Source organism: Polypterus senegalus, chromosome 4, assembly GCF_016835505.1.
Source record: "Polypterus senegalus isolate Bchr_013 chromosome 4, ASM1683550v1, whole genome shotgun sequence".
Classification (NCBI taxonomy): domain Eukaryota; kingdom Metazoa; phylum Chordata; class Cladistia; order Polypteriformes; family Polypteridae; genus Polypterus; species Polypterus senegalus.
In genome coordinates, this window is record NC_053157.1 from 51164401 (window position 1) to 51174913 (window position 10513).

The window sequence follows — 10513 nt, forward strand, 5'->3', positions numbered from 1 at the left end:
AATAAGCATTATTCTCGAAAAACAAAGTCATTAATAAGCATCTATCTCATTATGCTCAACTGGAAATTACTTAAAATATAAAAAAAATAATAATTTTGCAACACAGAAAGTGACAAAGGTATTTCAGTATACTGTTGTTCCACATCAATATTGACCTCTAGTATCACTCTTTAAAACAATCAATGACTTCATTTTATTTTTAGTTTTTTGCATTCTTTGTAAGGGAATACATGTACAGGATTTGCAAATGCAAGATATAATATTCAGTATGAAGTTGTGTTTTAAATTCTGTGCTAAACATATATTAATTGTAATGCAATTTCGCAAAATGTGCCTTCAGAAGACCCAACACAAATCCAACAAAGCTTGAATTACTTATCAGACAATCAAAGCCAGCCTATCTCTGGGGTTTTGTTGGCAATAAAATGTATATATTTATGTTTTCATATAACACTTTTGTGATTATACTCTATATATGTATGGATATACATTCATGTGTGTATTTATTTGTTTATTAGAGTCATTATTGTCATAAATACAGCAAAGTACTGTGAAATTCTTACGTGAAAATGCTAATCAATTAGTGAGGTGTCACCACTATCCAGCTCCATAATCAGTAAATAAAACTACCTTACCTCGAAATGTTTGTATCCCTGACCAGAAAAAACTCAGAAGATATGTGTCAATACCAACAAACAGAATAAATACCTTCACCCAGTGGTAAATACCTTTAACTATAGTTTGAAATGAGCTAATACAATAATTACTTTGCCATAAAGTAATATTTAAAATGCCACACTGGGTGAGTCATTTTAAATTTTATTCAGAACAGCAACATCTTGTAAATCAAGATTGACAGACTTATCTGAATGGGCAAAAAGAGTATTAAACAAAAACAAAATATATAACATTATTGAAATTCAGATTTATAGTACACTGAAATTCGTATTTGTCTTTTTCCTACTGATTAATGATACTAGTACAATAATAACAATTACAATGAAGTGAATTTAACACCATATATAAAAGGTAGGAAATAATAGACTTTCATGGCAACAGACACAGCTTTTACCCATTTTTTCCAAGAATGCACTATACTTTGTTCTGAATTAGTGGTTATTCCATCGTCAAACAAGTAGTCATCAATAAATCTGTAGCAATAAACACTTATAGGAGGAGGAGGTTAGGAGCATGCACTAATACAGTGGATTGCCGCACCCACCACATGACAAACCAACTCAGGATCCAGATTAGGACCCGAGTGCAGCCATGCAATGGGTGACACTTCAGCACCACACTAGTTTAGATGGAGTGGAACAGTGTGAGGTTTTTTTTTTTTTATGGCTAAATTATTATTTTTAAGATTCAGTAAAAAGTATTAGCTTAGGAAGAATTGTCAAACAAACAAAAAAAAAATGTTCCGAATGAAAACTGTAAAAATTGGTGGAAGACAGACAGAGAGAGGTACACACACTAGTTTCTGAACACACACAAGAATGACAAAAAGGAAATAAAATTAAAAAGAAAGAAAAACTTCCGGCTTGGCATGTAGAGTCACAGTGAGGCATTATGCATGCATATTGCTATTGGTATGAATTTCAAGTACAATTTCTTTACATACTTCTGGTAAAAAAAAAAACTTGTTAGCTGAAAATCCCCAGTGTTAAGTTTGTCAGAGAAAGGATGTGCAACGCTGCTACTACTACTACTTCCAGGGGGTCCACAGTGCATCCAATAACTGAGCCTGCCGTCTGAATTAGATTACTGACTCAGTGGGCCTGTCCAGAAGTGATATTACTGGCCCAGCACAGTAATATTTAATCTTTGCAGAGTACAGAGTGACGCGTAAAGGAGACAGAACTGTTCCTTGGGGTTGCTTTAGTGTTGCTCACATCTACATCAGAGACTAAGTCCTTGAGCTTCACAAACTGTGGTCTGCCGGTCAGATAGTCCATTATCCAGGACACCACAAGTTCATCCACCTGCATATTTCTGAGCTTACCCTTAACAGATATGGCTGGATTTTACTGAAGGCATTGGAAAAATAAAAACAAGAAACATAATCCTCACGGTGGTGCAAGCTTTGTCCAGGTCACAGTAAGTCTTGTGTCTTGTATAGTAAGTAGGTAGCTAGCTATATGCTCTACTCCAGTTTTTGGTCCAACAAGCAAACTGCCTCTCAAAGGTCTTCATGATGCGAGTCGTAAGTGCCACTGGGGTTGCAGTCATTAGGTAAAGAGATGTCTGCTCACTATGACTGATATACCATGCTTCCTAGACAGACAATTCAACAGTATTACCATCTCTAAAGACAAAGAATCTAAAATATCACTACTTGGGGTAATCTAGTTGCTCAATTAATTTGATTAAGCAAAATCCTTGATAAAAAGTTACCTCCTTAAATAATTGGTAAATGGAGAAAGGCAAATAAAGCATGGATGAGGATCTGAACAGAAAGTGGGAGAAAATGTCAATGGTATGGGAGCACTACACTTTAAAATGGTGCTGCCAGCCAACATCCAACACTAAAATAGCATATCATTGCAGCACGGCAGCTATGCAACAGTATCTAAAAAGATGACATCTAGTTGTCACTTAAGACTTGTTAGATACTATAGCTAACTACGGACTGTGTATAGTTAAATTATGGGCTTGCCTTGTTATTATATTAGTTATGGAGAATGTTTGACGTCTAGATATTTTTTTAAGTCTGTGTTTTACTTTTCCAGTTAAAATAATGAACTCGGGCAAATTGAAATCTCTTTAGATGTGCCTAAGAATGCATTCTAGCCTACAATAAGGAGAAAAAAATACAAGCAATTCTTAGTTTATTATTTAAAAAAAAAACACTACATACTCCCAATCACATTTGTTTCTCATTGCGTAATGCTACAAGGAACCTTATGAAAATTAACAAAAGACCCTTAAAATTTCCTATGGCATGTTAATGTTGCTCAAGTACCGTACTTCTCCAAATAGTTAGTACTGTTTGACTTCTGTAACCTCAAGAGACTCAGGAAAATTTATTAAAATCAGTTAGACTGTGGGCACTTCCTGGGGTGGTATCTTTATAAAGTACAGAAGATGCACCTACATCCAGAGATGTGTTTGTAACTTAAAAAAAAACTTGTAATATATGTACACTACTGGCCAAAAGTTCTAGAACGCAAAGGTTTTAATGGAAATGCAAGCAGTTTAATGTATTAATGTTTCACAAAATCAATGCACAGAAAAATAAACTATTGCAAAAAAAAGATTTTATCCAAATTTTTAATTCATCAAAGTATATATAACAGCCAAACTGTGGTAACCTTTTTGATTCAGAACGCCAGTCACTGTGTACAAGTCACCAACTCTGTCTCCAGCAAAAGAACCCCAGACCATCACACTTCTTCCTCCATGTTTGACAATTGGTGTCACACACACTGAAGAACAATCTTTTCACCAACTCAACAGTGTACAAACACCCTGCATGATGAATTGAAGAGTTCAAATTTCATCGGCCCATAAGGCTTTCTTTCAGCCTGCAGTAGTCCACAGGTGGTATTTTAAGACCCTATTTTCTCTTTTAAGGAATGGCTTTCTTACTGCCACCCGTCCAGTCAAACCTGCAGCACAAAGTCTCCTCTTCACAGCAGAAACTGAGAATTGCTTTTTTTGACCACTGTTAAGTTGTAATGCGAGGCACCTGTCACATAAGCTGGTGACCCACAGAAACTGGTCTTCTGATTGGATTGTGACTTTGGGTCTGCCAGATCTCTTCCTATTAATGTTTCTTTCAATTTCCAATTGCCCTTGGATCGTGTAAGACATTGTACTCACTAACAGTTTGACTTTTGTTTTGCAATTGCTCTAAATGAAAAGTCTACACGTCTAAGAATACTAATGACTTTTTTTTGCAATTGCTCTAAATGAAAGGTCTACACTTTCTAAGAGTAGTAATGCTCTTTTCTCACTTCATTATGTGAATTTCCCCTTGGGATTAATAAAGTATCTATCTATCTATCTATTTGTTAATTGCCGTTTTCATGCCATTATCACTGGAATTTACAACTTTCTAGGGTGCAGAGGGTGTAGTAACACAGTCTGTTCCAACTCTGCTTTAAGATAGAACGAGGGTTTTTAAGTAATAAGCAGATATTGGGACAGGTGCAAATTGTTGCTGCAACTTGCAAGACTTAATTTAATCACTGCAGAACATCTGTAGGTTATAACCTATTAGTTGTTCCCTCAAGGAAGCCCATTTGTAATATCCTGAAATTTCTTTTTCTGTTTTTGCAAGCCTAAACTTTAAATTTAAACCACTGACAGTTTACTGCTTACCTTTTCACCATTTTACGTCATTAATTGCATTTCAACTGATTAAATTTGAGGAAAAACGGAGCTGTTCTAAAACTTTGACTGGTGATGTACATTATATGTACTGTATCAATTTTTCCATTATAGATAAATTTAAATGTGCAGCATACCTTCTAAGCAACACAGTATAATAAAAAGTGCTTTTGCAAATGCAAGGAAATACACCTACAATATCTACTGTATATATGGAATTTTCCTTTACTGATATATGTAATGCAGCATATCTTCTTAGCAAAACAGCATAATAAAAAGTGCTTTGGTAAACGCAAAGAAATACATCTATACACTGACAGCTTTGATTACTAGCTAAGGAGAAGGCTCTCAATTTGTACAGCACATTCATTTAGGCCATTTTGAAAGGTACCAGAAGATTTGAAATATCTGACTGGAGAATGAAACATTATTATAAAAACAATTAGTTGAATTAGGATTGCCAGATTAGAAAATTAGAAATACGGGACACTTTTAGATCTCCATATTACTATATATATATATATATAATTTATACAAGCTCCCTACACATCCAGACCAATATATTATATAAAGGTAGAGACATAAGTTAAAAACATAAAGCAAGGATTTTAATGAGTTATGAGGAAAACAAAAATAAAATCATTTGAAAATTATTTAATACAAGCTAAAAAAAATTCTGTAGAAGTGAAATAAATTTGAAAATATTAATGTAATACAGACAACAGTGAAATATTAATATTATTTAATACAGGGAGTTAGAAAAAAAGTGGGCCATGGCAAGTAGTAACAATACACTTTGTTGACACTGTATGTTGCAATGTTGATACAGAACTGCACAGCAGCGCGGCTGGACAGCAAAACAGTAAGAGTGTCTCTGTCCTCAGCCAACCACAGGAACTGAAAACTTTGCAAACTGGCAGCAAACATTAGTTTCCTCTTTACATTTGGGTTATTTTCATCAAGAGAATCTGATAAATCAAAATATAAATACTTCAAAAGTTACAACTAAGTACCATAAGAAGGTAGTAAAAATATATTTTATCATGAAATTTGAAAATGAACTAAATACAGGACATTTGGGTGTCCCTGAAAGGTCAGTACGGGACAGGGGACAAAAATGATTAAATATGGGACATGTCCCATATATAAGGGATGCCTGGCAACCCTAGGTTGAATTAGTGAAAAGGTAAAAATGACATCCAATTAATCACAACACATCACAAACAAATAATTTTATATGTATCTGAAAGCTAAACACAATCCTTTTTAATTGGATAAACGTTTGTCTGTTATCCAGTAGAAACTCCACCTTCCATCCTAGCTCACAGTTAGCTGTACAAAAACCCTTTAGGCAAGCTGTGAAAACAAAGGGGCCACAGAAAGATTGAGTTTTAATAAGAAAATGTGGTACAACACGAATAGCATTTAGCAACCTTAATTTTTAATGTATGGTTTGATTTTAACAGATTACTCAATTATTCATCAAAAATACCTGTAGATTACCGTACTTGATAAACAACATGATCAAAATTGACAACACTAGTCATTACCCTATAGCTACTAAAGATTCTTAGAAATACTGTACACTGTAGATTTTTAAACTCTATTAGGAGTTCATTCATGATGAGTAAGTCAGTGAATTAAAACCACAGATTTGCCAGTTAACTAGGCTTAAAACATCAAGAAATAAAGTCAGACTACAAGTAAACACAATGAATGCTGGGTATGATATTTACATAGAAATGAACAAACAGATTCAATTATAAGCATAAAAATTCCCTTAAAAAAAACCTTAGCGACTAGGAGGCTTGTTACCATTAAACCATTTTTGTAATATGACATGCCCAGTGACTTACTCAGACCAGTCCACAACTCGCTCTGACAAAATCAAAAAGATCTGATTTTGTCTTTAGTCACAGAGATGGACTCTGTGTGCATGAGAGTTGACAATAGATACATGCTAATCCGGAAGTACAGTGCACATAATGCAGTGATTAGGTTTAAGGAACACAAGTGTTTTGGACCTCATCAGCAGAAGTGAAGCTTGTCTGTCTGATTTCTCATGTTTTATGTATCATGACAGAATAAAAAAAAGAAAAAGAGGGCAGAGATTGCAGCTGAACTCATGTATCTGTCAGGGATGGCTCCAGGTTAAAGCCAGGTAAGCAGTCACTTAGGGATGCCAAGATATATACAAACTGTCTCCCCTGTTCTTTAATTGAATGCCAGTATATTGCATCTCGAAAAACTTCAAATGACTCTTCAAAGTCATATACTAATATGAACATGCTCTTAGTTGGAGCCCCCATCCCATGTTCTTAGATGGTGTTTAATACTAATATCAATGTGCTCCAACTCAAAAGTACCACCAGTGATTTTGGTCCACTGTAATATTTTTTGTTAACCTATTTTAAAGAGGAAAATTTCTCAGAGGGGATACTATTAGTCAATGTGGCCACCATATATCCACCAACCAACCATGGTACCTGATACTATTTGTACAGCACCAGCTCTGTTAGGTAGCATGTCACTGGTTGTCAGAAAATGGGGCAACTATATCTGAGCTGGAACATTGGTAAGAGATCTCTAAATGTGATATGCCCAGCTATTTTCAGTTGCGTAAACTGGCATGGTCTGGCAACGAGCAGCAACTGCATTCGGAAATCTGGCATACCCTACGAGTAGAATTTGTATAATGTGCCATCTATGACCTGAAGACTGGCACACACAACTCCCCTTATCTTCTCTCTTTCATTTCACCACACACCCACCACCAGTTATTTTGATGCCAACCACTGTTTTATACCATCACGGCATATTTTGTCATTTTTTACCGTTAGCCTGAGTAGATCGACAAATTTAAAATCAATCCAAATAATAGTAATCAAGATGAAAGAAAACTGCAACTGATTTCTACCATTACCGATGTTGTTTGGTTTCTTATACTTAAAAAATGTGTAATCTGTAACATGTGGTAACATATACACTTATGTTTTCCTCAACTTTAGTCCTTACAAAGATAGGGGAAGACTGAGTATATAATGCAGGCATCAGGAGCCAACCCTAAATGGAACTTCAGTCCATTGCTGGCTTTTGCTATCTTTTGGGTACAGATTCAACAGAAATGTGTAATTATTGCTAAAATCATTTAACAATCCGATTTTAAATATTAATTTCTCAAGTATTTTCTGAGCCCTTGTGGCAAGTCACTACCGATTCAGAATGCATAAGGCATGTGCCAAGAATGAAATTTAGAATGAATCACAAAGCATAGAAGCAGACATTCCTTCCGACACTGGTCCACTTCTTAGATACCAGTTAAGCAAAAAAAAAAAAAAAATCTTTGGGATTTAAGTAGCAATATCTTATTGGCACGGACAGAACATGATGACTTCATGTATTCAGAGGATGAATTCGGATCATCGGGACCGTTACACATCATTGATAGCCATTGTTCGTTCATTATCAAAACTATACAGGCCACCAGCATTAATCGCAAATCATGAACTACCCCGTTAGGAAACCGTGACATCATACTACCCGACTTTTAATTCCCAACAACAAAACAAGCACAAGCTAACTAGTGTTATGAGCACCTCAGAAACTTATAAAAAAAATTGACATAAACACTCAAATTAAGTAAACCATGACCATTTACTTCATCTGCGTATGATACTTAATCCTCACCGGGTAAAGTTACTCGTCTGTGCGCTCTGGATGAATACACTGGCATCAAAATCGACGCCTAGCCCGGCTTGGCTTCCAAATTCTTACAATAGCGAGTCACACTAGATCAGATTTCTTTAAAGTTTCAAACTAATCTGCGCGCTGTGCATCCCATTTCATAATGTGTTAACATTCGCAAGGGTGTTTTTCTTCTACTTAACAATAGAGATACTAACGAAGTTCAAGTGCGTATATACGTTCTCCCTTAAGAAATCGCGACTGATATCATTCCTTTAACTTGTTACATAAAGTAATCAGTACGTCGAAAAAAACATGCTTAAGAATATTCGAGGGGCAGGACGCATCATTTATTCCTAATAAACTTGGGATATTTTACGTTTTCTTAAAAAAAGGAGGCACAAACCAACTGTGGGTATCATGAACCGGTCATCTTCTTTGTATTTTTATCTTTGTTTTGTGTACCCGCGGTGTGACTCCGTCTTGTAGTACATTCTGTCTCTAGACAGTTTCGACACCGTTAAAACGCATACATACGTACAAAGAAAACTAAACAAAGTAAAAAAAATATATCATAAGGACTGACCGCTTATCTCAGGTCTGCATTTTACCTCCTCATTACTCCACGGATATAGACTTTCCCCAAAATAACTGGTGTCACACTAAAATCCTTCCTTCTAGCCCCACAAGTTACTGTCAAATGTTTCCGGCACCGTAATTCTTGATCCACAGTCATTTAGTTTGAAGTACCAGACCGTGTTCGACAAATAAAGATGTATACGTGTAGTACTTGTGTGGCATGCTTCTTTATGATTTTATCATGAATTACTGAAGTGTTAGGCGCGATCGCATCAGGTTTATCAAGGAAACTGTAGATTGTACACGGTTTCGGATAACCAGGTTGGCTTCAGTGACTGACGCCTCCATGTAGACTTAGAACGATGGTATTGCACAGCTTGAAACAAGCTGTTTAATCGAAGTAGCTAGGCGTTTTAAGAGCGCATAGAAAAACCTACGTAGCGCAGCATTGAATAATGTGAAGAAAACGAACTTGTATGCCGAGGATGATAGCGGTGTTTCAACGGCAATAACAAGTAATACACACAATGTTGTGTTTTAGGAGAGTGGCTATCTACTGTATATCAAAGTTTATATAATTCATAGTCATTCCAAACCTGCATTAATCATGTTAAGAAATTACGGAATTACTGTATCATGAACCATTAGAGGGATGTGCAGAGCTGTACTGTAGTAACTACAGGGGGATAAAATTGATGAGCCACAGCATGAAGTTATGGGAACAAGTAGTGGAAGCTAGGTTAAGAAGTGAGGTGATGATTAGTGAGCAGCAGTATGGTTTCATGTCAGGAAGGAGCACCACAGATGCAATGTTTGCTCTGAGGATATTGATGGAAAAATATAGAGAAGGCCAGAAGGATTTACAATGCGTATTTGTGGACCTGGAGAAAGCATATGACAGGGTGCCTTTCAAGGAGTTGTGGTATTGTATGAGGAGTTGGGAGTGGCAGAGAAGTATATAAGAGTTGTAAATGATATGTACAAGGGAAGTGTGACAGTGGTGAGGTCTGTGGTAGGAGTGACAGATGCATTCAATGTGAAGGTGGGATCACATCAGGGATCGGCTCTGAGCCCTTTCATATTTGCAATGGTGATGGACAGGTTGACAGACAAGATTAGACAGGAGCCCCAGTGGACTATGATGTTTGCTGATGACATTGTGATCTGTAGCGAGAGTAGGGTGCAGGTCGAGGAGACGTTGGAGAGTTGGAGGTTTGCTCTAGAGAGCAGAGGAATGAAGGTTAGTAAGAACAAGACAGAATACATGTGTGTGAATGAGTGGGAGGTCAGAGGAATGGGGAGGATGCAGGGAGTAGAGTTGGTGAAGGTGGATGAGTTTAAATACTTGGGATCAACAATTCAGAGTAACGGGGATTGTGGAAGAGAGGTGAAAAAGAGAGTGCAGGCAGAGTGGAATGGGTGGAGAAGAGTGTCAGGAGTGATTTGTGACAGACAGCTATCAATAAGAGTGAAAGGAAAGGTCTGCAGGATGGTAGTGAGACCAGCTTTGTTATATGGGTTGGAGACGGTGGCACTGACCAGAAAGCAGGAAACAGAGCTTGAGGTGGCAGAGTTAAAGATGTTAAGATTTGCACTGGGTGTGACGAGGATGGACAGGATTAGAAATGAGTACATTAGAGGGTCAGCTCAAGTTGGACGGTTGGGAGACAAAGTCAGAGAGGCAAGATTGCGTTGGTTTGGACATGTGCAGAGGAGAGATGCTGGGTATATTGGGAAAAAGATTTTAAGAATAGAGCTCCCAGCTAAGAGGAAAAGAGGAAGGCCTAAGAGAAGGTTTATGGATGTGGTGAGAGAGGACATGCAGGTGATGGGTGTAACAGAGCAAGATGCAGAAGACAGGATGGTATGGAAGAAGATGGTCCACTGTGGCAACCTCTAACAGGAGCAGCCGAAAGAA

At 36.9% G+C, this 10513-nt stretch overlaps 1 protein-coding gene across 1 annotated transcript in view; it reads right to left on the reverse strand.

Moving 5' to 3' along the window:
• Positions 1-8708, reverse strand: part of LOC120527329 (terminal uridylyltransferase 7-like) — a 118915-nt gene extending 110207 nt beyond the window's left edge. Inside the window, exon 1 of the mRNA XM_039750608.1 lies at positions 8603-8708. The gene's annotated coding sequence lies outside the window, so the exon portion shown is untranslated. The remainder of the gene's footprint in view (positions 1-8602) is intronic.
• Between the last annotated feature and the right edge of the window lie 1805 nt (positions 8709-10513).